Source organism: Cebus imitator, unplaced genomic scaffold (genome assembly GCF_001604975.1).
Source record: "Cebus imitator isolate Cc_AM_T3 unplaced genomic scaffold, Cebus_imitator-1.0 Scaffold114, whole genome shotgun sequence".
Lineage (NCBI taxonomy): Eukaryota > Metazoa > Chordata > Mammalia > Primates > Cebidae > Cebus > Cebus imitator.
Window position 1 is genome coordinate 5,768,614 of NW_016107429.1, and position 22,978 is coordinate 5,791,591.

The following is a 22,978-nucleotide window of genomic DNA, read 5'->3' on the forward strand; positions in this document are numbered from 1 at the left end:
GACAAGAAGTAAGACATTCCCATTGAATAGATATTCTTTGTGGTAGCCATTTATTTATTTTGATAGCCATTTATTTATTTTGCAATAATTACAGCTCTTACCCTGAAATTTGTTTCATAAACTTCCTGAGGTGGTTATTGAGACACATAGCACTTTTTGGCCCATGGGTTCATCTAAGAGACAGATTCATTTAAATCAGACCAAAAGAAAGCTATTTGAAGCATAGCAGAACATATTGAGTTTTAGGACCATTGCCTCATTTTTATAAAGTTCAACTTAATTTATTTTATTCCTCTATATGTATGATTATCCATATTGTTATGACTTATAACAACACAACTTGTATTTAGTAAACAGTAATGAGTTAAGGGTAAAAGTGCTGATATGATATTTCTCTGGTTCTCTGTCAGACAACAGCCTTTGATATATGGCTACTTTGATTTAAAGAAACAGAGAGCATATAAATAAAGGGTTTTCTTAGCTTCTTGATGAGAACTATCTTCTTTGTGGAACTACACAGAACTTAGCTCTTTTCTATTGAAAAAACAGATTTTCTTGTAGGTTAGATAAATAATTTCTTTTATAACACGAAAGGAGAGAAGAAGTTTCAGAAAGACAGGGCATCAGAATGCACCATAAACTGAGTTTATTCCCAACAGAGAAGCTAGTGATTCAAGGGAAAAGTTAGTCACATACACTATATAGGACCCAAAACAGGGAATGTCAGAACTCAATGGCAGAAGTCAAGGAAGTAAAATATATGGTGCACAGGCAGCAGAGGATAGGAAAATTTAATTAGCAATTTAGAAAAAAGAAGAACCATTTAAAGGGTAGAAAGAAAAAAAAAATGAAACCAGTGGATTCTTGAAGATTTGGGCAAGCACTGCAAATCTAGTAGTAACAGTAATAAATACCTGATCAGTCATCTTCAGAGGGAAGTATAAAACAGCTACAGTACATGCTACCATAGGCAGGGACTTCATAAGAGATAGAATTAATTTAGTCAGTAGAATTTATGTATATACATATGTGTGTGTGTGTGTGTGTGGTGTGTTTGTGCATGTGCGTGTGTCTTCTGAGAAGGGAAAAATTAACAGATTTTGATACAAAATTAGGCCAGAGGTAAGAGGCAACCATCAACTCACATTTGAGAATACACATACATTTGTAATTTTTATTTATGTATTTAATATGACTATTTAGCAAATAGAATTCAATCCACAATGAGTCCATGAGTTATACAGTCAGACGTGCTCTGTCTTTGAGAATTTAACATTTGTAGTTTAACCTAATGTAGTTTTTAAGACACAAATCACTGAATCTAGATGAAGTGACCTCATCCCAGACTAAGACCATTTTCAGTGCCGAGAGTTTTACTATCCACAATAAGAGAAGTTTCAGAACTGAATCCAAATAGAAGCAGTTTGCTTTAACTTACATGACATCCATTCTCATCAAGGAGAGATGCATGAGAACTGTAGCTAATTTGAATTCCCTTTGGAATGGAATTATTTCCATGGCTAATTATTTGCCTCCTGGAAAGACTGCAGGCAGCTTTGCGTGCTACATGGCTCCCACAGGGAAACATTTATTAGGGACAAGGACACAAGATGATAATAGCATGCAGGCATCAGTCCTAGAAGAGTGGTGTTATAAATACATAGTCTAATATGGTTGGCAGTAAAATGCGAATGTTTTCGTATAGAAAGAAAATTGGAAAGGTTAAGCTATTTGATGTTCAAAAAGAGTCTCATGCTAGTATTGAGTAATATGGTGATTATAGTTAATGTTATTATTAGAAATAATAGTGCCACCTCAAATAGAAGAGCCATTCCAAATTCACCACTTTCAAAGACTGTGTTCATCTAATTAGGAACTATAGGTCTTCATTCCCACAATGAAAACACATGAAATGCATGAATAAGACTGTTAATTATGATACATTTCAGCTTCGAAGAAACTTTAGCAGGAATGAGGACACCAAAGAAAGCGTTAAATTCAAACTAAGTTAATTAGGAGCTACAAGGGACTACTTATATTTACACTTTTTAAAAGCCATAGTCTTCCAGTGCACAGTGTCCTTTTGGAATAAAAACTTCATATTTTCTGGAATTTTTCTTAACCCATCTCAGTCATGATTATCAATACACAATAGCAAAGCATCAATTTTATAAAAACTGCCCAGTAGGATGCTTAAACCAACAAAGTTGTTTGTTGATGGTTACCTTTTGACCAATGACATTATGGCTAACATTTTAAAGGAAAGGATGTAATCCTCAATGTCAGCATATTTCACTAGTCCTAGAAAATGCACAAGCTATTGTTGATGAATCTATCTGTTTTTAGATGACACTGGACACTTGCTCATGCCTGTAATTCAAATGCTTTAGAAGGTCAAGATGGAAGATTGATTGAAGCTACAAGTTTGAGACCAGGCTGGGCAACACAGTGAGACCCTAATCTCTACTAAAAAAATAATTAGCTGGGCATGGTGACATGCATCTGTAGTTCTAAAGACTAAGGAGGCTGAGGTGGGATGATGGCTTGAGCCCAGGAGTTTGAGGCTGCAACCAGCCATGATCACATCACGGCACTCCAGCCTGGGTGGCAGAACATGATTCTGTCTCTAATAAAATAAATAAATACATATTGTTAGAGGTTAAGTAATCATAATTAATGGAGTAATTTTTGTTTGTTTGTTTGTTTTTACCAGACACTCAATAAATTCTGAAATTGATGAGTAGCTTGTGTCATAATTATGGATCTTCTGGGGCCAACTTAACATCATTATGTATAAAAGGATCAAGTGACCCAGCAAGTGTTACTTTTTCTTGGTTACAGTGTGCATTAGTCCATTCTCATGATGCTGATAAAGACATACCTGAGACTGGTAAGAAAAAGAAGATTAATGGAAACATAGTTCCACCTGGCTGGGGAGGCTTCAAGATCATGGTAGAAGGCAAAAGTCACATCTTACATTTGGTGGGCAGGAGATAAAATGGGAACCAAGCAGAAAGGGAAACCCCTTATAAAACCATCAGCTTTCATAAGACTTATTCACTACCACGAGAACAGTATGGGAGAAACCAACCCCATGATTCATTATCTCTTACTGGGTTCCTCCAAAAACACTTGGGAATTATGGAAGCTACAATTGAAGATGAGATTTGAATGGCGACACGGCCAAATCATATAATTCTGCCACTGGCACCTCCACAAAGGTCTCTGACATGCCCTGGAGAAATTTTCACCATTGTCTTGGTAATTAACATTTGGCTCCTTGTTAATAATGCAAATTTATGCAGAGCATTTGAATATTTTTCCTGGAAAATGGGTTTTTCTTTTCTTTCACATCATCAGGCTACAAATTTTCTAACTTTTTGTGCTTTGTCATCTTTTGAATGCTTTGCTGCTTAGAAATTTTTTCACCAGATGCCCGAAGTCATTTCTCTCCAGTTCAAAGAAGTTCCACAGATTTCTAGGGCAGGGACAAAATGCTGCCAGTCTCTTTGCATAGCAAGAGTGACCTTTACTCCAGTTCCCAACAAGTTCCTCATCTCCATCTGAGACCACCTCAGCCTAGATTTCATTGTCCATATCGTTATCAGCATTTTGGTCAAAACTATTCAATAAGTCACCAGGAAGTTCCTAACTTTCCCACAATTTTCTCTCCACTTCTGAGCCTTCCCAATGGTTCCAACCTCTGCCTGTTACCCAGTTTCAAAGTTGCTTCCCTGTTTTTGGGTATCTTCATAGCAGCACCCTATTACCCAATACCAATGTATTGTATTAGTCTGTTTTCATGCTGCTAAAAAAGACATACCTGAGAGTAGATAATTTATAAAGAAAAAGAGGTTTAATGGACTCACATTCCACGTGGCTAGGGAGGCCTTACAATCATGGTGAAAGGTTGAAAGGCATGTCTTACATGGTGGCAGGCAAAAAGAGAAAATGAGAGCCATGTAAAAAACAAAACCCCTTTAAAAACCATCAGATCTTGTGACACTTATTCACTACCATGAGAATATTATGTGTTATATATTATGTATTTTCTTGATGAAAAGACAAGGAGGCCAAAATAGTTATTTGTTACAAAAGTGTCTGTCTTTTTCTTTAAGTTCTCTAAAGGAAATATAAAGCCATTTTCATTCTCAACTAGTTTAAATACCACTCTACACTCACTACAAAATCTCAATTCTAAGGCTATGTACTTTTCTTTCTTCCTTTGCATGTATGATGCTTCTCCTTGCTCAGAATTGTATATATCTCCTTTCCAACCCCTCTTTGGACTAGATGACACTCACTCATCCTTCAGATTGCACTTCAATCAAAAATTTCCAGGGAAGCCCTTCTTGGTTTCTCTTGATCCCTTGGTCCTACAGTGAAGAATGACTTCCTGTTTAACATACCTCTAGGCCCTCTCTTTTTTACATCCCAGGCTCTTACCTACCATAACTCTCTGACAGAGAGGTAAGTAAGTTATTATTATGTGTATTTCGTTTTATGCTTGCACTCTTACATTTGTCCCAGTGTTCTTTGGTGCTCATAAATCAGGTCAGGTGGATGGACTTTCAAGCATGTCCACAAAGCGTAAGAGTACGTCAAGCTGGAGATCAAATGTGGATATGGTTACATCTCATTGGCTGTCAAGACTAGTGAGACAAATCAAGTACCATTTGCAGTGGCTGATGCCCAGGAATAAGAATGTAAGTTTACCATGACACTGATCAAGCATCTATTCAAAGAGGAGAAAGTAGAACCTAAAAGTTTGAAATTAACTTAGGACTATATATGACATTTCATCAACTAGATTTATCCAGATATGAGTTGCTCACTGCTGTGCATTAGAAAAAATGGAGAATTTATAGAGAAATACATATAATCATAGAAAAAAGAAAATTACATTTTTGCATTCCTTATTTTTTTTTAAATTTATATATCTTAGAGATATTTGTGTGATTTTTCATTGTCTGTCTTCCTTACCAGTGTGTAAAACTTCATAAAGAAACAATATCTTCTTCCTTTAACTTTTATCTCCTTCAACCTGCATATTTAGCAGAACACCTTACACACCATAAACACTAAGTAAACATTTAATAAATATGTCATAAATATGGAGTAAAATTATAATCTAATGTACCATTTGTATGTACATATCATATATATGCCATAAACATGATTTTCTCAAAAAAAGATACACGGATGAGAAATAAGCATACAATAAGATGCTCAACATCATAAGTCATTAGGGAGTTGCAAATTAAAGTGGTTACCTGGCTATCCACCTATTGGATGGCTGTAATCTGAAGCACTGAGAATGGCAAATGATGGTGGGGATGTGCAGCAGCAGGAACTCTCATTCATTTCTGGTGGGAATACAAAATGGTACAGCTCTTTTGGAGACATATTGTTAGTTTCTTAAAAAGCTAAACATACTCTTACCATTCAATCTAACAATCATGCTCCTGATTATTCCAATGGGTTGGAAACAGATTTTTCTCAAAAACCTGGACACAAATGTTTATAGCATTTTTATTTATAATTGCCTGAATTTGGCAACAATTGTTGCCTGAATTTGGCAACAAATGCTCTCATTAGATGAATAAACAAAAAACTGTGGTATATCCATGCCATGGCATATTATTCAGTGATGGAAAGAAATATAATGTCAAGTCATCAAAAGACATAGAATAAACTTAGCTGTATATTGCTAAGTGAAAGAAGTAAATCTGAAGAAACTATCTACTGCATAATCCCAATTATATGACATTTGGAATAGGGAAAACTTCAAAGATAGTAAAAATATCAGTGGTTGCCAGTGGTTTGGGAAGATGGAGGGAAGAGTGACTACATAGAGCACAGGTGCTTTTTTAATGTGCTGAAACTAATTTTTATGGTACTGTAATAGTACATGTTATTATATATTTATCAAAAGAATGCCATGAACTACAGTTAATATATCAGTACTGGTGTATAAATTGTAACAAATGTACGGCTCTAATGCAAGATGTTAATAATAAGAAAGTCTGTTGGGGTGGCTTGACAGGTGAGGAGAAGAAGGAGGGTATGGAAGAACTCTGTATTTTCTGCTCAATTTTTTATAAATCTAAAACTGTTTTAAAAAATGAGGTTAGTTAATTTTTAAAAACTTACTTTGAAGAACCTTAAGGATGAATTTCTTTAAAAAATAAGCACAACAGATTCTATCCAGATCCATTTATGCTACTTCCACTGATGTGCCTTGGGTAAATCATTTTATCACTTTGGCTCAGGTTTCTATCTACAAAATGGGGTAATGATGCTACCTCATAAGGTCATTTAGGATCACAACTGGAACAGGGTCTGGTATACAGTAAGTTTATTAATTTCAGCACAACAATTATCCATGAGAAAAACTGAAAGTGAGGTAGAACAAGAAGATGAGAGAAACACAACATAGATATGAGATTTTATGACCAGACAACACAATCATGTTTTCACAGGTAAGTCCCACACTGATCAATTGTGATATTGAAGAGTCACTAGATTGGAAAGCATTCCTTTGTGACCAATTTCTCACATGGGCATGTATATTAGTTTTGTCTATAAAGACTATTGATTCACCCAGTCAATTTTGTGAAGATCATTAAGTAATGGTAACCACTGGCATCTATTCAAAACTTTTGTTTTGTTTTCCAGGCACTGTTCTAAGATCTTTGCATCTTATATAATTTGTACATAAACTCTTAAATAGGTACTACAATTTTTCTTATTTGATAAATGAGAAAACTGAAGTTAATTGACTTAACTTGCTCATGGTCACACTGCAAATGAGTAGTAAAATTGAAATTTGAACATAAGTAGCCTGATTCTAAACTCAATTTTTTGACAAGTTATGTTGTCAACTTTAGAATAGATACATTACATATGTATGTTTATCTTTGTTTCTTGTTCTATATTAAGATTTGAATTTGGCTCCACAATTTATTTATTTTGTTCTCTTAAGCATCTTTATTAGCCTCTATGGAGAGAATGATATTAACATCACAAGGTTTTGGAAGGATTAATTAGGCAAATACATAAAAATTACCTTTAATAGTCCTTGAAGTAAACCACGTACATTACCCATGTTATCTTTTGTTATAATTGAAATTATTTGTTAATTATTTTGTTATTTCAATATTATTACTGGCCATGTCAATGGCAACTTTTAGAATTTTTGTAACTTTATTACATGTTTATTTGTTAAATTATTTTGTAGAATATCAAGAATATTTTTAAATGTTTTATCATAGCCAATAACGATTCCTACTTTACAGTTAAGGTAGTTCTAAGATCATTAACTAGAAAATTTTAATTGGAGCAGGTTTATCATCATTGAAGAATAAGGGATAACACTGACTTCGACACAGTGCCTTGTTTGTAGAAGGCTCTCCATAAATATTTAATAAATGAATCAATAGCACTCATTGCAGTAGCGCCCTACTAGAGAACAAGCATAGTAAATGACAATACTAGCCCTAATGGCATGGTTAACCACAAACACAGGAGGAAACTCAGCTTGACTGAACAAACATAATATACTTAAACCTAAAACACTTAGTAAAATCATAAATCTTACAGAGGTCCAAAGGAGTTTCTAGGAAAAAATGATTGCCAGTGGAAGATTAAGAGAGAAGGTAAGACTTACATTTAGATGTCATAGTTTAATAGAATTTATTGAGGAGCAAGTATTCTATTTATCAAGTCATGTGTATTATAATAAAAGCATTACCACTTAGTGCTATGGTTAAAATAGTAAATAATTATTAAATATTCTTTTTTCTATATGATGATTTATTACATAAACCTCATGCAGCTATATGCAAATTTATACACATCTAGTAATCTAGTAATGTTTTATGCAACCATTTCTGTGATAATGCTACCTAACGGACCACTGCAAAATTCAGTGACTTAAACAACACACCTTACCTGACTAGAACTGATTATAGTTAAGCCAGTCTTGTCTGGGCTTTGCTGGCTGGATATACTTCAACATGCAAGTCAACCACGATTGGCTTCATAGTGTGGGTTAGGTTCAGGCCTACTTCAATTTTCTCTTATCTACATTAGACCAGTGGCTTACTCAAGGCAAATTCTTCTCATGGTGAAAATCCAGAGACCAGTGCAAATATTTCTCCTCCTTTTACATCCAGTAACTTTCCATTGGTCAAAGTAAGTCATGTGGCCAATCCTAATAGTAACGGAGACTTAAAATGTGCTCAAACTCTCCAATGCACCACAAGAGGCACGCAGTTTGTTCAGGGATCCATAAATGCACATATATTGTCATTCTGAAGAAAGAAAAAAGAAACATTGTCAGTCTTGTTGAGGAAAGAATAATTGACTCTGAGCCAACAATTAAGCAAAGCAGTTAGTCATCTGAATAAGAGAGAATAGAGACATTGGATAAATTTGAGTCCTGGAAGTAAAATGAAATGTGTTACTCAAGGAAGCAAATTTGTGGCTTTCCCTGACTGGGAGTGGACACTCATAAGAATTAAAACAGAAATCCAAAGTGTCAGGCAAAGAAATCATGGGCTAATAATTATTTGGACTCCAATATCAGGGCAGTAAGACTTCAATCTTGGGATTCTTCCTAAGCTGAAATGTACATATCTTCTATACATTCTATGTAAAATTATACTTAGCTATGTGAATATGTTTGTAACCTCAAAAATCATGATACTTGATTTGTAATAGACAAATTTTTACTGCATGCAGTTGGCACAATTCTTGAGATAACTCTCACATCTACGTGAAATTCCTTCCCCTTGAATGTGGTGGGACCTCCTTGTAACCAATAGAATATGGCAAAGGTGAAAGGATTTTGATGACATTACTAACCAATTAGTGGACTTTAAGTTAATAAAAAGACCAATTTGGGTGGGCCTTTTCTACTCAGGTGAACTCTTTCAACAGAGGTCTAAAGGTCAGAATTGGAAGGAAACAGCAATGTCTGTCTCTTTCTCTCTCCCTCTCGCTGGCTTTGAGGTAGAAACTTGCAGTGAATTCCATGGCTTTAAGAAAATGAGTTCTGCTGACAACCTGTTGGAACTTGGAACTAATCCTTCCCTAAGTGAGCCTCCAGATGAGAACACAACATGTCTGACACCTTGAATGCAACTTGCCTGAGAGCCTGAGCAGAGGAACCAGCAAAGTCTAGCTCTTGACTCAAGCAAACTGTGAGATAAAAACATAACAAAGAGAAAAATGATAAAGTAAAATTATATGTTAAGTCTCTGTGTTTGTGATAGTTTGTTGCATAGCAGTAGAAAACAGATGCATTGCATTAAAAATAAAAAGCATGAGTGATACTGTGATTCAACAAACATTTTGTAATGAGCCTCAGATGGAAGGAACCTTTCCATTTGGTGATCATGTGCACAAAGGGAGAAACTGTTCATAGTTTTAGAGCAAAACTTGGATAGTTATTCTGTTTACCTAGTGAGATAACTTGATCTTTTCAAATGTACCCTTAATATATTAACTTTACTGAGGTCAAAATTAATTCACACTCAAAATGACATAAGGCAAAACCTTATTTGCCAATATACAAATTGATTTTATTTTTATTAACATCTTTAATAACAAGACCCTTATTTTTTTTATGCCAAAAGCTATTTGAACACAATATAACAGAAGAAAACGATTTCAGCATATATCAAATATATTAACAGGAAAAGGTTGAAGTGTTAAATATTGGTGAGTTTGTTTTCCTAATATACTCTAAATATTGTGTCACTGGTCACATTTTTTTGGGAAGTAGACTCCAAGACAAAAATGTGGATGCAGGAAGTTTATTCTAGATTGCTCTCGGGATCAAAGCTTCTAGGAAAAAGGGAAGAGAATAGAATTAATGGGGCAAGGCAAGAAATTGTTCCATAATGCATTCTCAAATGGAACCTCAGTTGGTCTTCTGGTAAGCTCTGAAGCTGAGGTGACCCTTCAGAGATGTCCTGAATTTGGGTCAAGTGTCTAAGCCTTTATGTCCCTTACAAAGAACATTCACTGGGTGTTGGTTACACGGAAAAGAGGAATAGCAAGTCTCTTAAGTTGCCAGCAATTTCTGGAAAAGGCTGTCAGCTAAGACCTGACATCTGGCAACACTCCTAGCAGCTGAGGGAGAAGTTCTTATCGTTCTAAAAGAGGACTGGATGGGGCATCAGCATGTTTCTGATACTGATTTGATATTTTATCTCAGTTCAGGCTGAGTACATTAAGTTGGAAATCAGGAGTAGAAGGTAAATCAGTGACCATTTTCTTACTTTCCTAAACAAGAATATAGTAACTTTACTTTTCCTTTCCTTTGTTTTTCCCATATGGAAAATAAGAATAATAGGAGCTGTACCCCTAATAATCTCACGGGGATATTCCTTAAATTAAAATGGTGAGCGGGTAGGTGTGATACAAACAGATAAAATCATCTTTAAAGGTCTTTGAGGAAGACGTATACATTAAAATTATGCTGAAATTAATAGTAAATTGCTGTCAAAATGATATATTCTAAAACATCAGACCTGCTTCTGACAAACCTACTTGTAATTGGGAATTAAACCTTTCATGACATTGTCACATTCGGATTTATCTTAAGTCCTGGACAGTCTTGTGATAGTGAATACTCTTATTGATCTTTGGATCCTAAATAAAAGAAAATTTAATGGAAGCCATAGAATTTCTAGTGGGGCAGTCACAGAGCCAGTGATTAAAAGTCTAATCTTTCACCTAAGCATTACAATTCTGCCCTGACAGGTTTAACACCTCCCCTAAAGACTCAGGCAAGTCCCAAGTGACATCATAAACACATCCCCAAATTTAACAAAAGTGGACATCATAAACACATCCCCAAACTTAACAAAAATAAAAAAGTAAGATTGGGGGAAAATTTTACAAGAAACTGTTGAGTTTGGAGTAAAGAACAAGGAAAAGCCTAATGAAATTATTTTTAAAAGTCTTTAAAGAGAAGAAACACAACAAAACACACCTCTGTTTTAACTGAAGATCAGGCCGCCAGAGGTGAGTTCAATTGTGTCCAGATAAAGTACTATCATCCTTTACCTTAATGAACTCTGTACTGACAAGTCTTTTATGACAAATTTTGTGCTCTAGCAGCAACTTCAAATCTATATAAGATTTGGAGCTTCATTTAAAAAGTCATATCTGGCCCTGTCATGCTTGTGTGACAAGTTTGCTCAGTCCTCATCTGGGTCACTAAATGAGGATCCCATGATAGAGAAAACCGACATTCCATCCATCTTGCTTTGCATGAATGCATCTCTGTCAGTGAAACTACAAAACAATGTTGGTTTTATATACTCTCAAGAAAAGCAGCCCTGAATTGGCTTCTAACAGTCCAAACAGAAGCAATGTGCAAGTTTCAATTTAGAATATAGTCAGTCCCCTTAACCAAAAAACAAAAACGAAGCCAACAATTTCTCCAACCATATAGCATACAATTTTTCAAAGTTCCTATATACTTCTTTGTTTCAGAAGGAAAGATTAATTGCTCTTCCTTCTTTGAAACAAGAAAAAAATCATATCATGTAGACAGTAAAGAGAGCTTATTGTGCAGTTAATTAAATTTTATTAACATTTTACTTCAATTACTTCCTCAAAGAAATTAAATAAAATTTTGCCAGCGGTTTAAAATGGAAACGATTTCATCTTAGAGTTGTAGCAGTCTTTTGTGCAATTTTATGCTTTTTTCTGTCTTTGTTTTCTTTTGTAACATGGGTTTTTTGATTTTCCTTTAAGCAATGTGTTAAAGGAAAAACACCTGTGGCCTGTTTTCTTGTAAGACTTGTAACAACTCACAATTGGTGAAAAAGTTGTATTCCTAGAACTCGGCAAAACATTCTGAAGTTTTTAATAAAAGTCAAGTTGCTCTAAGTAATTTTTAAATTATATGCAAATCAAATTAAAGGTGGCATTGTCATCCACACAACAAAAGTGAGTCATGCACATAATTTTTTAAAAGGCATCACGAGGTCTCTTGTGTGTTGCTTCATCTTTATGGTGTATAGGAAAGTCTTATGAAACTGCCTAGACTCTTATGAAGCTTGGAAGTAATAAAAGAATAACCTGAGTCTGTTCAACTGTAAATGCTTATTAAAGATGAGCTTAGAATGTATTGTAAAGTTACTGACTTCAAATAGCAATAAAAAGAACAATAATTGAAAAGAATAGAATGACAAGCTGCACTTTACTATTACAAAAAAAAAAAAAAAGAAAGAAAATGTAACCACTGTAGACAAAAGGACAAGGCTGCAATGTCTGAAACTTTGAAATACCATTTAGAAATCATATTTTTCCCCCAAGATTTTCTCCAATATACGTTTTGTGAGAATTATTTCCGACCTCTTGTCTATAGAGATGCTGGTGTCTGTAGAGGAAATTTTATAGAAAGCATCCCCTTGAAATGAAGGAACAACTTACATTTGCCCTTCACTGATATAAACTATATTGAAAACAACTTATGTTGCTCAGCAACATTTAATATACCAAAATAAAACACCACCCTCCACCTGTCTCTTAAAAGCAACAAAATTGAATTTCTTAACATGGTTTCTGATATCTACTTAGTTTAGATTAAATATAGGTTAAAGTGTAATCTTTCTATAATCTGATCACAGATTCCAACAAACAAGATAGCTAGGAGCAGGACACAAAATAGAAAATTCCAAATTGTTTTAAGCATGTTCATATCTAGACTGTGAAGCAGAGTCCCCAGTGGCTCAGTGCCAGCCTTGCATCTTCCAAAGGATGTGGTATCTCTGAGTGAACTCCCTCTGAACTCTACTTGTCAAAATAATGGCAAACTAACCACATCACATAAATGAAACAAAACAAGAGGCTGGATTGCTGCTATTGTTAGCATCATTAAAAATTAAGAATGGTTGATTTTGAGAAAATATTTAATGCTGACTATTCCATTCTTTGTAAAGTTTTTCTCTAAAATGGAGTTATTTTTCAAAACATTTTAAAGATGTTACATTATTTTTATAAATTTATTTCCTTTTTCTATTGTTACATTTTTGTTTGACCTCACAGATCATTGTATTTATGAGATCTGAGATCCCATTTAAACATAGCAACATATAAACTGTTATAAAATATGAAAGCAATTCTTTCTCCTTCAAATATCTATTAGAAGTTATATATGTGTCAAAATAACAAAATAAACACATAGTAAATGTGTGTGAAACTTCTAACAATTCCGAGGTATCAAAAAAGCATATATTACTTAGGTGAAACATTGAAATAAGTTTTCCATCTAAATTTATAAGGAAGCATATTGAAAACACAGAAGAAAAAATAACCTTTATTTCAGAGGTTAGTTTTTAGGTCCTCCTGCTTATAATTTGATTTGCAAAACCCCCATGTACGAGCCCTGTTATTGGTCCTATTTTGTGAATAAAAGTAAAATTTGAGCCAGCTCTGACACTGTGGAACAGGTGCTCCATGTCAAGTTTTATGTTTTGATTCTACTTCCACCTAATATGAATAGTTTATACCCACTATGGTATTCATACCAGCAAAAGCAAATGTTAGAGTCCTACAGATGTTTTTATTTTGAGAAGAGGAAAGCCTACAGTCCATGGACTGAAGATACAGTCATGAAATTTAGTGAGTTTATATGATCTGTGTTGAATTTTGGGGTGAGTTAGCAGCCTCTCAACAAATATATGTATAGTCATGTGATTGACCCTCCTCATGTCCTTTTGGCCCTCAGTGTTAAAAAGTAATTCTCAAGGAATCAACAGGTTTCAGAAGTGATGCTCTAAAAGTAATAGCTACTAACGTCATGATAGACTTTATATGTTTTTTTCTTAGAATATCATCAATTTTTCTGCTGAATATATGTTTTGCTTCACATTCTGTTCTCCAGTGTTTTTCAGTTTATATTGTCCTCTCCTTGTTTTGCCTTTTTATTTTGCACATCCCATTTCCTCTTCGTAGAATTTTATGTCTTTATTATACTTTAAGTTCTGAGGTACATGGGCAGAACATGCAGGTTTGTTACAAAGGTATACATGTGCCATGGTGGTTTGCTGCATCCATCACACTGTCATCTACATTAGGTATTTCTCCTAATGCTCTCCCTCCCCTAGGCCCCCACACCCCAACAGGCCCTGGTATATGATGTACCCCTCCCTGTGTCCATGTGTTCTGATTTTTCAATATCTACTTATGAGTGAGAACATGTGGTGTTTGGTTTTCTGTTCTTGTGTCAGTTTGCTGAGAATGATGGTTTCCAGCTTCATCCACGTCCCTGAAAATACATGAACTCATCCTGTTTTATGGCTGCATAGTATTCCATGGTATATATGTGCTACATTTTCTTTATCTAGTCTATCACTGATGGGCATTTGGTTTGGTTCCAAGTCTTTGCTATTGTGAAGAGTGCTGTAATTAACATATGTGTGCATGTGTCTTTATAATATAATGATTTATAATCCTTTGGATATATACTTAGTAATGAGATTGCTGGGTCAAATGCTATTTCTATTTCCAGATCCTTGAGGAATCACCACACTGGTTGAACTAATTAACACTCCCACAAACAGTGTAAAAGCATTGCTCTTTCTCCACATCCTCTCCACATCTGTTGTCTTCTGATTTTTAATGATCACCATTCTAACTGGCATGAGTTGGTATCTCAATGTGGTTTTGATTTGAATTTCTCTAATGACCAGTGATGATGAGCATTTTTCATATGTTTGTTGGCTGCATAAATTTCTTCTTTTGAGAAGTGTCTGTTCATATCCTTCACCCACTTTTTTATGGGGTTGTTTTTTTCTTATAAATTTGTTTAAGTTATTTGTAGATTCTGGATATTAGCCCTTTGTCAAATGGGTGGCTTGCAAAATTTTTTCCCCATTTTGTTCGTTGCTAATTCACTCTAATCATAGTTTCTTTTGCTGTGTAGAAGATCTTTAGTTTAATTAGATCCCATTTGTCAATTTTGGCTTTTGTTGTCATTGCTTTTGGTGTTTTAGTCATGAAGTCCTTGCCCATGCCTATGTCCTGAATGGTATTGCCTAGGCTTTCTTCTAGGGTTTTTAGGGTTCTAGGTCTTATGTTTAAATCTTTAATCCATCTTGAGTTAATTTTTGTATAAGGTGTAAGGAAGGGATCCAGTTTCAGCTTTCTGCATATGGCTAGCTAGTTTTCCCAACAGCATTTATTAATAGGGAATCCTTTCCCTATTGCTTGTTTTTGTCATGTTTGTCAAAGATCAGATGGCTGTAGATGTGTGGCATTATTTCTGAGGCCTCTGTTCTGTTCCATTGGTCTATATCTCTGTTTTGGTACAGGTACCTTGCTGTTTTGATTACTGTAGCCTTGTAGTATAGTTTGAAGTCATGTAGCGTGATGCCTCCAGCTTTTTTTTTTTTTTTTTTCTCTTAGAATTGTCTTGGCTATGCGGGCTATTTTCTGGTTCCATATGAAATTTAAGGTGGTTTTTCCAATTCTGTAAAAGTCAGTGTTAGCTTGATGGGAATAGCATTGAACCTATCAATTACTTTGGTTAGTATGACAATTTTCATAATATTTATTCTTCCTAACCATAAGCATGGAATGTTTTTCCATCTGTTTGTGTCCTCTCTTATTTCCTTCAGCAGTGGTTTGTCGTTCTCCTTGAAAAGGTCCTTCACAACCCTTGTTAGTTGTATTCCTAGGTATTTTATTCTCTTTTTAGCAATTGTGAATGGGAGTTCACTCATGATTTCACTCTGTTTGACTGTTACTGGTATATAGGAATGCTTGTGATTTTTGCACATTGATTTTGTATCCTGAGGCTTTGCTCAAGTTGCTTATCAGTTTAAAGAGATTTTGGGCTGAGATGATGGGGTCTTCTAAATATACAATAATATTGTCTGCAAATAGAGATAATTTGACTTCCTCTTTTCCTAATTGAATACCCCTTATTTCTTTTTCTTGCCTCATTGCCCTGGCCAGAACTTCTAATATTATATTGAATAGGAGTTGTGAGACAGGGCATTCTTGTCTTATGCCAGTTTTCAAAGGGAATACTTCCAGTTTTTGCCCATTCAGTCAAGCGCTGTTGAATTTTGTCAAAGGCCTTATCTGCTTCTATTGAGATAACCATGTGGTTTTTGTCTTTGGTTCTGCTTATGAGATGGATTACATTTATAGATTTGTGTACGTTGAACCATCCTTGTAGCCCAGGGATGATGCTGACTTGATCATGATGGATAAGCTTTTTGATGTGCTGTTGGATTTGATTTGCCAGTGTTTTATTGAGGATTTTCGAATCAATGTTAATCATGGATATTAGCCTGAAATTTTCTTTTATAGTTGTGTCTCTGCCAGGTTTTGGTATCAGAATGATGCTGGTCTCATAGAATGAGTTAGGGAGGATTCTCTCATTTTGTATTGTTAGGAATAATTTTAGAAGGAATAGCACCAGTTCTTCTTTGTACCTCTGACAGAATTTGGCTCTTAATCCGTCTGGTCCTGGACTTTTTTTGGTTGGTACACTGTTAATTGCTGCCTCAATTTCAGACCTGTTATTGTTCTATTCAGGGATTCAACTTATTCCTGGTTTAGTCTTGGGAGGGTGTAAGTGTCCAGGAATTTATCCATTTCTTCTAGATTTATTCATTTATTTTCTTCCTCTACCTTTCTTCTGGTAAAACCCTGCTTATACTTCATTTCTGATGTTGGATGTTCCTTTGCTAGGAAGCTATTCATATAACCATGCCCATCCCAGGTCAAAGTAGGTGCTGCTCCCTGCACTTCTGAAGCAGCACTCCCTTCTCCAATCAGAGTGTTTATTAGATGGTGTCATTTGAGCACTGAAACAGCATCTGTCTTTTTCATTGCTGTTTTACCCTCTGCACACAATACAGTGTCTGGTAGGTAGCAGGTTTTTAACTGACTAAATAAGAGCTGATATATTCAGTCTTGTGTCTTAACATTCCCTCACTTACGCTACTTACTGCAGTCATTTGAAATCATTTGCCATTCTTCAGCTTTTTCATGTTCTCTCCTAACTCTGCACTGTAACTCCCTCTACTCAGAATTTCCTTCTATCATTCCTCCTCTACCCCACTAAGCTGGCTAGTTTTTACTATCCTTCAAGATTCAACTTAGCTATCACCTCATCTGGGAAGTTCCCTGTGACCATAACCAACATACTTTTGACACAAAAGAGCATTGTCTCAGTCTGCTCCTGGAATTCTCATTTAAATATCATATAGATAGAATTGTGCTGAAATTATCCTAAATTTTGGGATTCCGAATTTGATTGAAATATCTTTTTTTTTTTTTTTTTTTTTTGAGATGGAGTTTCGCTCTTGTTACCCAGGCTGGAGTGCAATGGCGTGATCTCGGCTCACCACAACCTCTACCTCCTGGGTTCCAGCAATTCTCCTGCCTCAGCCTCCCGAGTAGCTGGGACTACAGGCGTGCACCACCCATGCCTGGCTAATTTTTTTGTATTTTTAGTAGAGATGGGTTTCACCATGTTGACCAGTATGGTCTCAGTCTCTTGACCTCGTGATCCACTCGTCTCGGCCTCCCAAAGTGCTGGGATTATATGTGTGAGCCACCGCACCCAGCCGATTGAAATATCTTAATAATGCTGACTGACTTCACTATATGTTAGGCCCTATACCTATACTATATTCTGTACTCATGGAAGACATTCAAATACATAGAAGATATTCAAATGTATTTATTCAGATTTAAAAAGTCTGAGCCCAGGATCTACAATGCACTTCTTGTATACTCTTTATTAAATTACTTAACATTTCTGAATTTTAATTTGGTTTTGCTATCTTTGAAATGGGAACTGTAATAGTTGTTATAATATTTTTATTGATCTCTGGATCAATACAAGTATTGGTATTAATATAAATGGACAATTTTCTTTCCCATGACATAATGTTTCCAAGTGGAAAGCTTTCAGCTGGAGTAGAATACTTCTTCTCTCCCTATGTCTCACTCACTGATACCTGTGAAAGGAGGAGTGACTTTTCTGGGAGGTGAGCTTGGGGTTATATTTATTTGTCTATACACTATACAGTGTATATTCTCTATGCTACAGTAAGAGACCTGCTACAATTCTCCATATTGCCAGTGACTATGTAGATAAGATTTTATGTTTAACAGATTAAGAGTGAACAGGCCTTTTTGGCCTCAGTTCTGAAGCTACATTCACCAATAGGATTTTCCTTTTATAATAGTGAGATCTTTATCTATTTATCAACAGTTGTGATAACACTCCAGGAAAAAGATGTTATCACTGAATTAAGAGTGTAACACAGAGTAGGGAGGTAGAGCAAGATGACCAAATTGAACCTTCCACTGATCATTCTCCATGCAGGAACACCAAATTGAACAACTATCCACACAAAAAATCACCAAAAATCAGATAGGTGTTCACAGTACCTGGATTTATATCATGTTAAGAAAAGAGGCACTGAATAAGGAAGGGAAGACAGTGTTGACTCACCTACAATACCCTTATCCTATCCCCTAGCAGTGACTGCATGGCACAGGGAGATAATTAGTGGGTTTGGGGGAGGGAGAGCATGGTCATTGTGTGACTTCACATTGGAACTCAGTGCTGTCCTGTCACAGTGGAAAACTGCACAGTGCAGAACTAAGCCAGCACTCATGGAGGAAGCATTAATACCAATCTTAGCCAGAAGCCAGTAGCTTATCCTAGTGGCTGAAAGCTGAGTTCTTGCAAGCTATACCACCATGGATTAAAGTGCTCTGGAGTTTTAAATAAATTCGAAAGGACTTGAATGTTCACAAGGACTGCGATTCCTGGGCAAGCCTTCGTACTGTTCTGGGCTTGAAGCCAGTAGACTGGAGTGCATGTGACTTACACCACCTGGGGCAGCCAAGGATATGTTTGCATCACCCCTCTGAAAACCCCTGGCAGCATTATTTGGACCTCCATTAGAGATTCCTTCCCTGTATTTGAGGAGAGGAGTGGGATAGTAAAGAGGACTTTGTCTTGCAACTTGCATGTGAGCTAAGCCACAATACAATAGGGCACCAGACAGAGACCTGAGCCTCCCATTCAAAGCCCTAGATCCTGAATGACATTTCAAGACATACTCTGAGCCAGATGGGAATTGGAGGACTTGAAATGAAAAATCTAGTCCTAGTAGGATTAATTACATGGTGACTAAAGAGCCCTTGGGCCCTGAATAACGAGGAGTAGAGGCCAGGCAGTACTTACCACAGGCCTTAGGTGAGACTCAGAGCCATGCTGGCTTCAGGTATGAACGAGCACATTCCAAGCTGTGGTGGCTGTGAGGAAAGAACCTACTAAAGGAAAGGAGAGAGAAAATGAACTGAATAAGGCACTAGTGACCAGTCCTACAGAGACAGAGATATGTGACCTTTCACAGAAAGAATTCAAAATAGCTGTGTTGAGGAAGCTCAATAAAATTCAAGATAACATAGAGAAGAAATTCAGAACCCTGTAAGAGAAATTTAACAAAGAGATCAAAATAATTGAAAAAAACGAAGCAGAAATTCTGGAGCTAAAAATGCAACTGACATACTGAAGAATGCATCACAGTCTTTTAACAACAGAATTGACAAGCAAAAGAAAGCTGAAAGACACGCTATTTGAAAACGCACAATAAGAGGACACAGAAGAAAAGAGAACAAAGAAGAATGAAACATGTCTGCAAGATCTAGAAAATACCCTCAAAAGAACAAATCTGAGTAATTGGCCTTAAAGAGAAAGTACAGAGATAGGGGTAGAAATTTTATTCAAAAAGAAAATAACAGAACTTTCCAAATGTAGAGAAATATATCAATATTCAAGTACAAGAAGGTTATAGAACACCCAGTAAATTTATCCCAAATAAGAATATCTCAAGACATGTAATAATAAAACTCTAAAAAGTAAAGAATAAAGAAAGGAGGCTGTGTGCGGTGGCTCACACCTGTAACATTAGCACTTTGGGAGGCTGAGGCAAGCAGATCACCTGAGGTCAAGAGTTTAAGACCAGCCTGGCCAACATGGTGAAACCCTGTCTCTACTAAAAACACAAACAATTAGTCAAGAGTGGTGACAGGCATCTGTAATCCCAGCTACTTGAGAGGCTGAGGCAGTAGACTCGCTTGAACCCAGGAGGCAGAGGTTGTAGTGAGCCAAGATTGTGCCACTGCACTCCAGCCTGGGCAGCAAGAGCAAAACTCTAACTCAAAACAAAACAAAAAAAGTACTAAAAGCAGAAAGAGAAATGAAACAAATAACACAGAAAGAGGCTTCAATATGTCTGGTTGCAGGCTTCTCAGTAGATACCTTACAGGCCAGGAGAGAGTGGCACAACACATCTAAAGTGCTGAAGGGGGAAAAAAAAGCAGCTTTTATCCTGGAAAAGTATAACCAGACAAAAATTTCTTCAAACATGAAAGCGAAATTAAGATTTTCCAAGACAAACAAAAACTGAGGGATTTTGTTAACACCAGACCTGTCCTACAAGAAATGCTAAAGGGAATTTTTCTATTTGAAGAAAAAGGACATTAATGAACAATAAGAAATTATCTGAAGTTATAAAGCTTACTGATGATAGTAAATACATGGAAAGACAGAATATTATAACATTGGAATAATGGCATACAAACTACACATACCTTGAATAAAAAGACTAAAAATATGAATATATTAAAAATAATAACAACAACTTTTCAACACATAGTATAATAAGATAAATAGAAACCACAAAAAGTTATAAAACAGGGGTATAAAGTTAAAGTGTAGAGAGTTTTTATTAGTTTTCTATTTGTTCATGCAATCAATGTTGTCTTTGGTTGAAAACAATAGGTTATAAGACATTATATGCAAGCCTCATGGTAACTTCAAATCAAAAAACATGCAACAGATATACAAAAAATTAAAGGCAGTAAGTTAAAATACAGAACCAGAGAAAAATCACCTTCAGTAACAGAAAGAGGAAGGAAGAAAAGAAGAAAGACCACAAAACAACCAGAAAACAAATAATAAAACAGCAGTAGTAAGTCCTTAATAATAATATGGAATATAAGTGAAAAAAATCCCCTAAACAGAAAACATAAATGGTTGAATATTTTTTAATGACTCAATAATCTGTTGCTTATAAGAAATATATTTCACCTATAAAGACACACATAGCCTGGAAATAAAGAGTTGGAAAAAGAAGTTTCATGCAAATGGAAACTAGAAAAGAACAGGATAGCTAAACTTACATCAGAAAAAATATATTTCAAGATAAAAACTATAAAAAGAGACAAGGACATGATATAATGATTAAGGGGTCAATTCAGTAAGAGGATATAACAATTTGCAAATACATATGCACTCAACACTGGAGCATGCAGCTATATATCAAATATTATTAGAGCTAAAGAGAGAGAGACTCCAACACAATAATAGCTGGAGACTTCAACATCCCTCTTTCAACATTAGACAGATCTTCCAGATAGAAAATCAAAAAAGAAACATTGAGTTTAATCTGTACAATAGGCCAAATAGGCCTAGTAGATATTTACAGAACATGTCATCCAACAGCTGTAGAATACACATTCTTCTCCTCAGTATGTGGATCATTATCAAGGATAGTCCATATGTAAGGCCACAAAACAAGCCTTACAATATTCAAAAAAATTACAATTATTTCAAGTATTTTCTCTTACCACAGGGGCATAAAACTAGAAATCAATAACAAGAGGAATATTGGAAAATGCAAACATGAAAATTAAACAATATGCACTGAAAATAAGAAGGAAATTAAAAAAATTTCTTGAAACAAATGATAATGGAAATATAACATACCAAAACATATGAAATATAGCAAAAGCAGTTCTAAGAAGAAAGTTAATGGCAGTAAGCACTTACATCAAAAAGTAGAAAAAAACTTCAAGTAAACAAGATAACAATGAATCTTAATGAACTAGAAAATCAAGAGCAAAACAAACTCAGGATTAGGAGAAGAAGAGAAATAAAATAATGAATATGAATAAAGGAAACTGAAGTAAAAATATAAACAATCAACAAAAGGGTATGTTGCTTTTTTGAAAAGATAAACAAAACCATCAAACCTTTAGAAACATAGAAAGATAGAAGACCCAGATAAAATCAGAGTTGAAGAAAGCTCTAGAGAAGCTCTCCAGGACATTAGAGTGGGCAAAGAGTTCTTGCATAATACCCCATAAACACAGACAATCAAAGCAAAAGTGGCAAATGGGATTGCTGGGGTTCAGGGGAGCCCTCAGCTCCCCTGAAAGGATGTTTCTCCAAGGTTATTGTTCTCCCACCCTCTCAAGAATTAGAGAGGGGACCACGGCAGGTGCACTCATAAAGTAAATGCCCAACTCAAAAAGCTTTTGCAGAAAAGTGATTTATTTAGGTAGAGAAAGAGAAAAAGGAGAAGAAGAGAGAAACAAACAGTTAACTCTCATACTGAATGAGAGAAAGAAAAGCCACTCTCACACCTAATGAGAAGGGTTCCCAGAAGGGGGAAAATTAGAGAAGGAAAACTCCTTTCACACTGAGTGAGAGAATCCAGAAAGATGGAATTCAGGAGAGGAAAGCAGCTTCCACTTTGAGTGGAAGGGAATTGCGAGGGAGATGGAGTTTAGGAGGGAAAGACAGGCTTCCATGAGAGAGTGTGGAAGGGGACTCCAGAGGGAAAATCCACCCGGATGAGGGGGACAGGGACTTTTAACCTGGAAGGAATCCCCTCCCTCTTCAAGTCCTTTGGTCAGTGAAAAAAGTTCCTTAGAGCTTCCGCTGGTGTGATGGACTTTTGACCCTTTCCGGCACGCGCAAAAATTAAAACAGAGACCGTTAAATCTCCCGGATGGAGACAGATGGGAGGGAGGCATGGCGCTGGGAAGTTCTTGCCCTAAAAACCACGCCCCCTTGTGGACTCGGAAAGAACACATTCCCTCAGGATCACATCAAGTTAAGAAGCTT